Raw genomic sequence first — 12,295 nt, forward strand, 5'->3', positions numbered from 1 at the left:
TGCACAACTGGAGGGAGGAAGGGAGGGGAGGTTTTTTTGACTGGTGGTAGTCTTCACCCCCCCTCCCCCCCCCTACATTTCTTCAAAAAAAATAAAAAAATCTTTATAAAGCTTTAAAAAAGAAAAAAAACTTCATTTTCATGATTTTTTAAAAAATCATCTTGAGCCCTTTGGCCTTTGGGGTCCTTTTTTTTACCTTTCAAATTTTGGGGATTCGAATTTTGGGAATTATATGTCTTTTTGTTTTTCGTGACCCTTGGCTATCCGCATTTCGAGGTGACCATTTAGGTTATGAAATTTTTGACCATTCGTATTCTTGTGCATTTGGGGTACAATTAAATTTATAAAAAATTTCTAAAAATTCATGAAAAATTAGATAAAGGTTTTTTCCAATTTTTGGAATATCCGGGTTTGTTGTATGGCATGTGGTGTGTCTGTTTAGGCGCTCGTGACCGTTCAATTTCCTATAAAAATCTATTTTTTTCTTAGAAAATTAGAAATTCCATTAAAATTAGAGATTTTAATTGGATCTGAGGATTGTCAGGTGGAATTAAAAAATTTCGTGATCGATGGGATTCTTGGGATAACTTTTTTTTTATAATTACCAAACTTAGAAAAATTTCTAAAAATTATTTTAAAAATCCTAGAAATTGGATTTTTTTGTATACCAATTGTATTTTGGTGAATTTTATCACTAAACTTTTCTGGAAAATTTAGATTTGGAGTGCCATAAGATAGGATTTGGTGGAGTTCAAAATTAGTAAATTTTGAGGCCCTCAAAAAATAGAGAAAATTAGGAAAAATTCATAATATTTTTTTTTTCTCGAGAATTTAATATTTTTCAAGGGTTATTTAGTGTTGAAGTACGTTTTCACGTGGTGACATCAATAGATACGAGTTAATGTGAGTATGCCTTGTATTAGTAGTTATTTCCATTTGGATTAAATCTAGACGATGTTTTCATGTTTTTTTACCGTTGTTTAGCCACCAAATGCTAATTAAAGCATTTTTTTCTTATATGCAATCAGTTCTAGTGAAATAATTTGCTAGATCATTTTGGTCGAGGAGGGTAGTCAAGTGAAGTTGGTTTGAGTGAAGTGTGATTTTTGGAGAACCTTATTACCATGGCTCACATTGATTTCTCAATCTGTGTGATGATAATGTCGATGAGATGTGTGATCATCCCGACTCAAGAAGGGAAGATCTTAAATTCCAAGTTGAAGAAGAGGAGGCTATTGGAAAGAGTGAATTTATGGAAGTGACAAAGCATCTGGAAGCAAAGTAGTTGCTCCGTTGTTTGCACCAAAGGTGTACGACAGTGAGAAAAAGGAGAAGACTCAAGAATGTGTAGATGCCTGGCTCAATAGGTGGACTACACACTTTGCCTTTCATCCATTTACCGATACGCAAAAGCTACAGATGGCAGGGGTTATTGAAAGGGAAGGCATTAACTTGGTGGAGGGATCTCAAAGAAGATTCCATTCCTACCACTTGGCAAAATTTTGAAGAAGCTTTCAAAAAAGAGTTTGTCCAACCAAAGCATGAATTCGAGATAATTGCCAAGCTTGTTAAAAAAAGCATGGGGAATCAGTCATTTGACAATTATGTGCAAAATTTTAGACAGTTGGCTGCCAAAGCTAAATCAATGATCATACCTTATGTGGGATTTTCATCAACGGTCTAGCTCGTGACTATTAGTATGAGGTAAAAAAAAATGCAAAGTCAAAAATGGCTGAGGATGCTATTCAGGCAGCTCAGGTTTTCCATAAAACAATAGTGGCATGCCAACACTTCAAAACCATCGTCTATAATGAAAAGAAATCCATGTTCACTTTTTCGAAGAGTGGACAAAAAAGAAAGATGGTTTTTACACCAAAACCAAAAAATTATGACAATGCCAGCAAGAAGCCAAAATTTGTGAGTAGGGATAATCTCACATGTTTCAAATGCAAGGAAAAGGGACACACGAAGAAATTCTGTCCTTTGAATGGAGCTACAACACCTTCAGTGCCTGGGCAAAAGGTAGTACCGAAGAAGTTATACCAAAGAAATATGTGAACATTACATAATGTCAAGGTTAACTTTCTGAAGTCAATATTCTGCATCTTGAAGGAAGCCAATGTCCAGATTGTACTTTCAGTAAAGACGTTTTTGGTCCAAATAAATTATTTCATATTTATGGAATAATAAATGGACATCAGGTTCATATAATGTTTGTCCTGGTAGTACTCACAATTTTATTGACAACGTAGTGGTACTACAAAGGATGAAGCTGGAAACTACTCAGAATGATCACATGTACAAGATCAAGATGGCTAGAGGATAAGTCCAATTTTGGGACAAGAAGGTGTCAAAGCTGCCGCCGCCAGACAACTAGTTGTACTCAGATTGACTTGATTTTCATGTCATGAGCTTGGGTCATGTCGACATCATTTTAGGGATGGAATGGTTTCATCGAAAAAATAAAGATTTTTTTATTAACTGGGTCAAACATTTGATGTCTTTCCATCACAATGGAAACCTTGTTACTCTTAAGGAAAATATTGTTGTACCCAAGGAAACTTTCATTAATGAGCTTGAGTTAATGGAAAACCTTTTTAACTATGAACTTTTCCAATTGGTTATGGATCCAGTGTCATCATGTGTTCATTTTGATGTCAACACCATTTCTTTAGATATTTGGGAAAGTAAAGTGTTAAATTCTATTAAGAGCGAATTTTAGGATGTATTTCTTGATAAGTTACCTCATGGATTACCTCCTGAATGAGAGGTAGACCATAAAACTGAGCTAGTATCGGGTGCAGTACATGATGTTAGTATTCCTCCATATTGGCTTAGTCAGATTGAGGAAGACGAGGTAGCCAACTAGCTAGTTGAATACTTGAGGATGGGTCAGATTAGACCAAGTAAGTCACCTTGGAGTGCACCAGTTCTCCTGGTTAAGAAAAAAGATCAAGGTACCTGATGTGTATTGATTACAAACATCTTTATAAGGTTACAATTAAAAACAAATACCCATTGCCTAGATCATATGATCTTATTGATAGGTTGCAAGGAGATAAGTATTTCACAAAGCTTGATTTACGAATCAATTATCATCAGATCCGTATTGCAGAGGAAGATGTTCCTAAAACTGCTTTTAGGACACATTACGGCCATTACGAATTTTTAGTGTTACCCATTGGTCTCACTAATACACTAGCAACTTTCTAACAGATGAATGATTTATTTTAGAATCTGTTATTAGGAAAATGCGTGGTGGTTTTCTTAGATGACATTTTGATATATAGTAAAACTTTGGCTGAGCATGAGGATCATCTTAAAGAGGTTCTAGGAAAGTTCAAGAAGCAGAAACTGTATTGTAAATTATCTAAGTGTGATTTCTTCAAGAAGGAATTGTTATACTTAGGCCATAAGATTTCTCGAGATGGCTTAAGTATAGATTTTGGATCGAATCCAAAAGATTTTGGAATGGCCAGTTCCCGGGTACGGTCAAGTAGTTAAGATCTTTCTTAGTTTCGTGGTGTTTCTTTGAAAATATGTGAAGGATTATTCGAAGTTGACAGTGCCTTTTACCAACCTTCTTAAGGGTAAAACTAAAAAGTCTAATTCTCCGATTGAGTGGAATGAGAAGCTACAGGGAACTTTTGATACTTTGAAAAATAAAGTTCGAGATGCTCCTGTGTTAGCCTTGTCGGATCCTAGCAAGCCTTACATCATTGAGACGACTGATGCTAGTGATTTTGTGGTAGGCACAGCTTTGTTCCAGGATGGGAAGCCTGTGGCCTTCGAGATAGAGTAAGAAACTCAACAATGCACAGACTAGGTACCCAGTTCAAGAGAAAGAGTTGTATGTGATCATTTATGCTTTAAAGGCATGGAGACAATATCTCTATGGGTGTCAGTTTTTATGGTCTTGACAGATCACCAGTCTTTGCAGTTCATTTGTGATCAATCGGACTTAAAGGGTAGAAAGGCCAGATGGGCTGAGTTGATGCAGGACTTTGATTTCATGATTAAATACAAGAAAGGTAGCTTGAATCACATTGCTGATGCGTTGAGTCGAATTGGTGAAGTTAATGAAGTTAGCTTCACAGAATTTACTTCTAACTTGTAGGATTCACTCAATGGAAAATGCAGTATGTTGAGATATCGAGCTCGTCTAGTGAGGCAGTGGACACTGATGACCCGCCTGGGGGATAGGCCCCACACTTACACCATTGGCATGGTTGGTGAGATCTTGGGTGATATGCGGCCAGTGGGATGACAGGCTGTGTGACAGCCATTCTAGAGACTGGCATAGTTATAGCGCCAGCTCATTTAGTCGGGTTCACACTATAGAGAACCCGTGTATGTATTGGTTGAGTACCTTTCATATTATGTGTACTCTTATCTTGTATATGGTGTGTTGAGTGTTGAGTAGAGAAGAAGAAGATTTTCAGCCTCTACCTTGTGTGTTCTCTATTAGGGTTTTGTGAGTGTGTGTGTGCTTGTAAGAGCTCAAGCTCTCTTCCCCCCTGCATCTTTTCATGGTATCAGAGCCTGGTTCATGCTAAGGGCTGAGCTGCAAGCAAGAGAACCACAGGAAGCAGTACGAGGGTAAGAGCTTCAACTACTCTTCCCTATTTGTGTTGGTGACTACATCCTTGTCGGGAGCTCTACGGGAGGCACCGGCAACGATCTCTCATTGAGGAGCTTTCTTCGCGGGATTAAAGCTATAGGACAACTATACTGTCCTATCGGACCACATTTTTTGGGCCGAAAACGCGTTTTGGGCGCGTCTGGACCTCCGTTTTTCAGAAAGCAGGCGATTTCGAGCACTGCGGGTAAGTCATCGATTCTCTGCAGAACTCTGTTTTAAGAACTGCAGGAAGACAGATTGACTGTGCAGCCACTATGGGTGCTCCAAAGAGGTCAACAGTTGCCATTGTGGGTGTATGTATGCACATTGAAGTCACTGGTTGTGACATTTGAGAGTACTACAGTACCGCTGCAAGAAATACAGCAGTTTGTGCAAGACAAACCAGAGTGCTGTTTCTGGTAAAATTGTGTGTTTGGCAAGATGTCAAATGATGGGATAACCCAGATTGTGGCTGAGAAGCTAGATAAGAATAACTTCCATGCTTGGAGGTTCAGGTTGACGAATTTCCTGATGGGAAAGGGCTATTGGGACTACATAGAAGGTGAGCATGAAGAGGCATCGGAGATACCGGACATAAATCCTACTGCAGATGTGAAAGAGTTTAAAGACTAGAACCAAGGAGCCAGGAAAGTTATGTATTGACTCTCCCATTAGTATACAGGACACCATGATTGGGCACATTCAGGATGCCAAATCCCCCAAGGAGGCGTGGGACACCTTGGTAAAGCTTTATGAAACAAATACTAAGGCATGTAAGATATAGTTGAAGAATGAACTTCATACTGTGGAGAAAAAGAGCATGTTTGTGAATGACTATGCGTTGAAGATAAAGGGTATTGTGGAATCCCTTGCATCTATTGGTGTGTCAGTAGATGATGATGATAAGGTGGAGGTCTGTCTACGTGGTCTCGGGCCACAATACAAGGCGTTCAAGACGTCTATTCAGACTCGGGAAAACATTCCCAACTTTACAGATTTGGTGTCTATGCTGATTATAGAAGAGAAGAGCTTGGGTGAAGACCAACAGTCTTCACAAAACAAAAATAGTTCAGAGCAACAGGCCTTCTACACAAGTTCAGGAAGAGGACGAGGTAGAGGAGGCCGTGGATGCGGTCAAGGAGGTGGCCGAACAGGTAATCAGAATTATGGACAGCAGCAGCAACAACAACAGTCCTAGAATCAATAACAACAACAACAACACGCAGGTGGAAGAGGCAAATTTAGAAGCAGGGGGAGTCAAAGAGGCCGTGAAAATTGGCAAAGGCAATATAATGATGCACGTGAATGCTATTATTGTGGTAAGCCTGGACATGTGCAGGCAGAATGTTATAAGAAGCAGGGTGACATGCAAAATGGGAAAGTGTAGCAAAACAACTATGCATCCTCCTCAAGTAGAAATAATGAGGATAATGAAAGGTTGTTTGTTATGCAGCATGTTGTGAATGCCATGTCTGAAAATGTTGATGCAGCACAAAAAGATGATGTATGGTATGTGGATTCAGGTGCTTCGAACCACATGACAAGTCATGGGGAGTAGTTCAAGGAGATGAAAAACCCGGAAAGACTAGGTTTTGTGGAAACAGGGGATGACACTGCTCATCCAATTGCCCATGTTGGAGATGTGCCATTGTCTATGCAGGATGGCAAAGTAAAGTACCTTGCAGATGTACTTCACGTTCTGAACATAACAAAGAATCTGGTTTCAGTTGGCCAGATGATTGAGCAGGGTTTGCAGGTTCGGTTTAACCCTGATGGTTGTTATATTGAAGATTTTAAAGACAAGTGCAGGTTGGTTGCAAAAGGCAACAGAGTGGGCAGAATGTTTACATTGAATGTAGACATGCCTGAAATGAGTGCTGCGATGTTTGCAAACGGTTCAGGAATTGTTGCAGACACAGACATTTGGCATAAAAGGATTGGACATGTGAATGTGCAGAGATTGAAGTCTATGCAGACTAAAGGAATTGTGACAGGGCTGCCAAAATTTAAAGTGGAAGGTATGCAGAAAATATGTGAAACATGCCAATTTGGGAAGCAAACAAAGCATGTGTTTCCACGTAACAGATATGTGAGCAGAAATGCACTAGATGTTGTGCATTCAGATGTATGGGGTCCTACGAAGACCATATCTATGGGAGGCTACAGGTTTTATGTGACTTTCATTGATGACCACACAAGGAAAGTGTGGGTATATTTCATGAAGGAGAAGAGTGAGGTGTTCACTCACGTTCAAAATTTCAGAGTTTTGGTTGAAAAGCAAACAGGGAAATATGTAAAGTGCCTAAGGTCAGATGGAGGGGGAGAGTACTTCTCCAATGAGTTCTCTGAATTTTTGAAGAAGAATGGTATTCGGAGATAGTTTACATACAGATACACTCCGCAGCAAAATGGAGTTGCTGAGCGGAAAAACAGGCACATTGCTGAGATTGCGCGAGCATTGATGGAAGAGAAGAATATGCCGCATAGCTATTGGGCTGAGGCTGTTTCTACAGCAGTATACATCATGAACAGGACTCCAACTGCAACCATACATGATGTAACTCCAGAGAAGAGGTTTACTGGCAGAAAACCAGATTTGTCTCATCTGAAAGTCTTTGGATGCATTGCATATGTGCATGTGCCAGATGAGCTGAGAACTAAGCTGGATCCGAAAGCTGAAAAATGTGTGTTTATTGGATATTCCCTTGAGCAAAAGGGATACAGGTGTTATAACCCTGCTACACGTGAGTTGAGGGTAAGCAGGGATGTTGTCTTTGATGAGATGAGCAGCTGGTATGCTGCTGAAAAAGAAGCTGTTGGGGCTGATGTGAGTGGAAGTGTGGTTGCACAGAATGCAGGTCAGCAATCACAGTCTTTGAGTGGACCAGGAGAGTCCTCATCTAGTGTGTCTGTTGATAGACCATGGAGTGGCAGGCTGCGTCATAATACCAGTCCTGCAAATGTGATTAGTACATCACGTAAAGGAAAAGAGAAAGTGGTTGAGCCCCTTGGTATGCCTGACATTTCTGCAGGGCATTCTCATGTTGATGGAGAGTCTAGTGACTCAGATATGAGTCTTGATGAGGAGCTTAGGATCCCAGCTATGAGAACACCTGGTGTAAAGAAGGCTATGGAAGCCATGAATGAAAAGCCTGCGAAGATCTGGGAGAGTGAAAAATCCTGTGCAGAGATTTACCTATGATGGTTATGTGGCACATCACTATGCATATATGGCAAAGGTTGTGCAGGTTGTTGAGCCCACATGCATTGATGAGGCTATTGGAAATGTGTGTTGGGAGAAAGCTATGGATGAGGAGATGGATGCACTATATGGAAATGAGACTTGGGATTTAGTGCAATTGCCTGAAGGCAAGAAAGCCATTGGATGCAAGTGGGTGTACAAAGTAAAACATAACAGTGATGGAAGCATAAACAGGTACAAGGCTAGATTGGTAGCCAAAGGATATGCGTAGACATATGGCATTGATTATGAGGAAACTTTCAGCCCAGTTGCCAAGATGGCAACAGTGAGAGTTATGATAGCAGTGGCTACGTCAAAGCAATGGTCTTTACATCAGATGGATGTAAAGAATGCATTCTTGCATGGGGATTTGCAAGAAGAGGTGTATATGTTGCAGCCACCTAGTTATGAGGATGTGGGTCACCCCGAGCATGTTTGCAGGTTGAAGAAAACCTTGTATGGCTTAAAACAAGCACCAAGAGCATGGTTTGACAAGATTTTTGAATATCTTGTCACTATTGGCTTTCATGTAGCCAATGCAGATTTCTCGCTGTATGTGAGACATGGTGATAGAGGGGTTGTGCTTGTTGTCATCTATGTAGATGACTTGATCATTATGGGGGACCATGATGCAGAGATCTTTGATGTAAAGATCTTGCTTAGACAGAAGTTTGAGATGAAGGATCTAGGGGAGCTCAAATATTTCTTGGGCATTGAGGTGATTAGGTCACCACATGGTATTGGATTACTGCAGAGACAGTATGGCTTGGACATGTTATCCAAGTATGGTATGACAGGCTGTAAGCCTATTTCCGTGCCATTGGATCAGAATGGCAAGTTGAGTGCAGATTCAGGAGAGATCTTGGAGGATCCTACTATGTATAGGCGCATAGTAGGAAGTTTGATCTACATGACGATCACCAGACCAGATTTGAGCTATGCTGTTGGGTTGGTGAGTCAGTTTATGCAAGTTCCACGGAAACCGCATTTGGATGCAGTGAGACGCATACTGAGGTATGTGAGGTCTACTTTGCATTGTGGACTATTCTATGAGACTGGGACAGAGATATGTGTACATGGGTACACAGATGCTGATTGGGCTGGTAGTATCTCAGATAGGAGATCTACTAGTGGATTCATGTTTTCTTTGGGAAGTGCTGCTGTGACTTGGAGCAGCAAGAAGCAGCCTACGGTTGCTCTATCGAGTACAGAGGCCGAGTACAGAGGAGCTGCTATGGCAGCATGTGAGGTAGCTTGGTTGAGGAAGCTACTTGCAGATTTGGGTCTATCAGTGGATAGACAAGTTGTCATTTTCTGTGACAACATTAGCAGTATACAGTTGGCTAGGAACCCAAACTTTCATGCTCGTACGAAGCACATAGAGGTTCACTACCACTTCGTCAGAGAGAAGGTCTTGGTAGGAGACCTCGACCTTATTTATGTTAGCACAGAGGATCAGGTAGCTGACATCTTCACCAAAGCATTGGGTACAGAGAAGCTCCGCAGATTCAGGGCTTCACTTGGTGTACATGAGATGGAGTTGAGCTCGAGGGGGAGTGTTGAGATATCGAGCTCGTCTAGTGAGGCGGTGGACACTGATGACCCGCTAGGCCCCACACTTACACCTTTGGCATGGTTGGTGAGATCTTGGGTGATATGCGGCCAGTGGGATGACAGGCTGTGTGACAGCCATTCTAGAGACTGGCATAGTTATAGTGCCAGCTCATTTAGTCGGGTTCACACTATAGAGAACCCGTGTATGTATTGGTTGAGTACCTTTCATATTATGTGTACTCTTATCTTGTATATGGTGTGTTGAGTGTTGAGTAGAGAAGAAGAAGATTTTCAGCCTCTCACCTTGTGTGTTCTCTATTAGGGTTTTGTGAGTGTGTGTGTGCTTCTAAGAGCTCAAGCTCTCTTCCCCCCTGCATCTTTTCACAGTACATATATTTTCTTTGGAAAGTATTGAAATTTGGCAAAATTAGGGTCCAACTCTGAGGTAGATCAAAACCTGGTGAATCAAGGAAAAACCAACCAATTTTTTATTCAGAATGGTCTCTTATTCCAAAATGATAAGGTTTGCATGCTGGTGGATGTGCTGGAAATTAGACTCAGGATCCTCTTTGAGTACCATGATGCACCATCGACAGGACATCCTGGCATACAACGAACCTTGGCTATGGTTAGAAGGACATTTTATTGGCCAAAAATGAAAGATTTTATTTAGAGTTATGTGGTCCGATGTTATCAATGTCAGATAAACAAAGCTGAACGCCTTAAATCTACTGGGTTATTACATCCTTTGGATATTTCATCTCGAAAGTAGGAAAGTATTTCCATGGATTTCATTACAGAACTTGTACGTACTAGCAGGGGTCACGATGCCATTTGGGTAGTTGTGGATAGATTGACAAAGATGGCTAGGTTTTTACCCACAAAGACAACAGTCAAAGCGTCGAAATTGGCTTACCAATTTGTCAAGCAACTGTTTAGACTGTATGGTCTACCTTCTGATATTGTGAGTGATCGAGACTCTAAGTTCACCGCTCATTTTTGGCAGGAAGTTTTTGCACATCCTCCTTCACTTTCTCTCTCTCTCTCTCACTCCATAGTGCTCTTGTGCTTAGTAGGTTTTTGATAGCAAGCATCTTTAGCCTCACTGTGATAGTGGTTCCTTTTGGCATGCTGGGCAACACTCTTTTGGATTCTAATGGCACATCAAGTATGGAGACATGCTGCTTTCAGTTTTCTATGCAGGCTCTATGCATGCGATGCCTTTCATCAATCGTGCCCCATTTGATACACCCCCGCCGAAGGTAGCAACCATTCCTCCTCCTTTCACTCAATCTTTGTCACCATCATCTGATGGCTTGGATAGTTGTGAGCCATACTATCACCCCCTCCTCTTTCCCACTTTGCCCCAGCCCAATCCCCTCAGGCTTCCTCTTCCACCCCCTCCTCTTTCCCACTCTGCCAGCCCATCCCCTTACGCTTCCTCTTCCACCCACCCTCTTCTTCGCTCGCCTTCTATCCACACTTTTTCCATTGCTTTTCCTCCCTTTCTTCCGAGTTCCTTCCTTCATTTACCATCCATTTTTAGGATCCTGAACCATTCACCTTAGCACAACTACATACACTCTTCATGCAATGTCGAAACTCTAAACAATGGGGCTGGCAGGGCTCTCCTCCATCCACCTTCTCAATGTTCCCCCCTCTCTATGTACAAACCTCATCACACACTTCCCTATAGTTCATATGAGTTACCTCACCATAGCTACCATCTCTGAGATTATTTCTCCTCCTCATCCCTCTGTCCAAAATTGTCATTTCAAATCTCTCATCACCAGGATTCTAGCCACCACTGATCTTATTGGTGCCAACATGTCACTTTCAGACCTATCCTTGTCTTCTTTTGAGCCACTGTTCCTTGTACCTGTATCTCTCATCACCGGGATTCCAGCCACCTCCACTGATCTTAGTAGTGCCACCATGTCACTTTTAGCCCTATCCTTGTCTTCTTTGACCTTTTTGCCACTTCATGCCCTTCTTGTGTCCATTACTTTTGTTGCCCATAGGCTTGTTGCCTGCTCTATAATAGCCATGTGCATGGTAGAGGTAGTTGAGGTGCTCCACATTCTCCCTTGCATTGCAAGTGACCTCAGCTACACGGTGCTAATATAAAATGTCCTTCTATAAAAAGAAAAGATTCAAGCAAAGCTCATCCAAGATACCCAAGATCTGGAACACTAAGAGACCACTGTGTCCACTACGAAGACTCACATTTTGTCCTCACCACCAATGACCACGTTAGTACAAAGACCTGCAAAGAAACGTATAGATGACCAACTTCCACCTAATCAAGCACTTTTTGTTTGTCCATCCATCCATGAAAAAAACACTGAAAACCACTGAGTCCTATTATACACCAATGTCTACAAAGAAATGCTCTGTAAAGTCCAACACTCAGGAAAGCAGATGAATATGATGATTGGGCTACCCACATATATATGCACTGATGCTCCTAGTTGGCCAGTTATAAAGCTATTGGCCTTTTTTTGTGCTTCTCATGAGCCCACGACTACTCAAGTCAGTGTTAGAAAAAAAAACTCAAGTCTAGTGTAGTTTGTAGTTGCATATTTTAAAAAATACCTTCAAATTTAAACTTGAAGGCACAAATACCTCTAAGTTTTGAGAAGTTATAGAACAAAAACCTTGAGATTTCAAGATTTTGCTTTATAAATAATTGCACAATTTGTAGATGAAGGTTTTCCACTATACTTTTTTGGAACATGGCTCAAGTGAAGGCTAACTCTTTTATGCTTGGTTGCCTTCACACGTGGTCTTTTTGCCAATGCTTGCCCACGATTGCTTTTATGCGTGGTTGCCTTCACACACGTGGCCCTTCTTGCGCTGCCTGGAAGCAATCGCTTCTT

Source organism: Cibotium barometz, chromosome 23, assembly GCF_041138505.1.
Source record: "Cibotium barometz isolate CiBa-2024 chromosome 23, ASM4113850v1, whole genome shotgun sequence".
In the NCBI taxonomy this organism is placed as follows: Eukaryota; Viridiplantae; Streptophyta; class Polypodiopsida; order Cyatheales; family Cibotiaceae; genus Cibotium; species Cibotium barometz.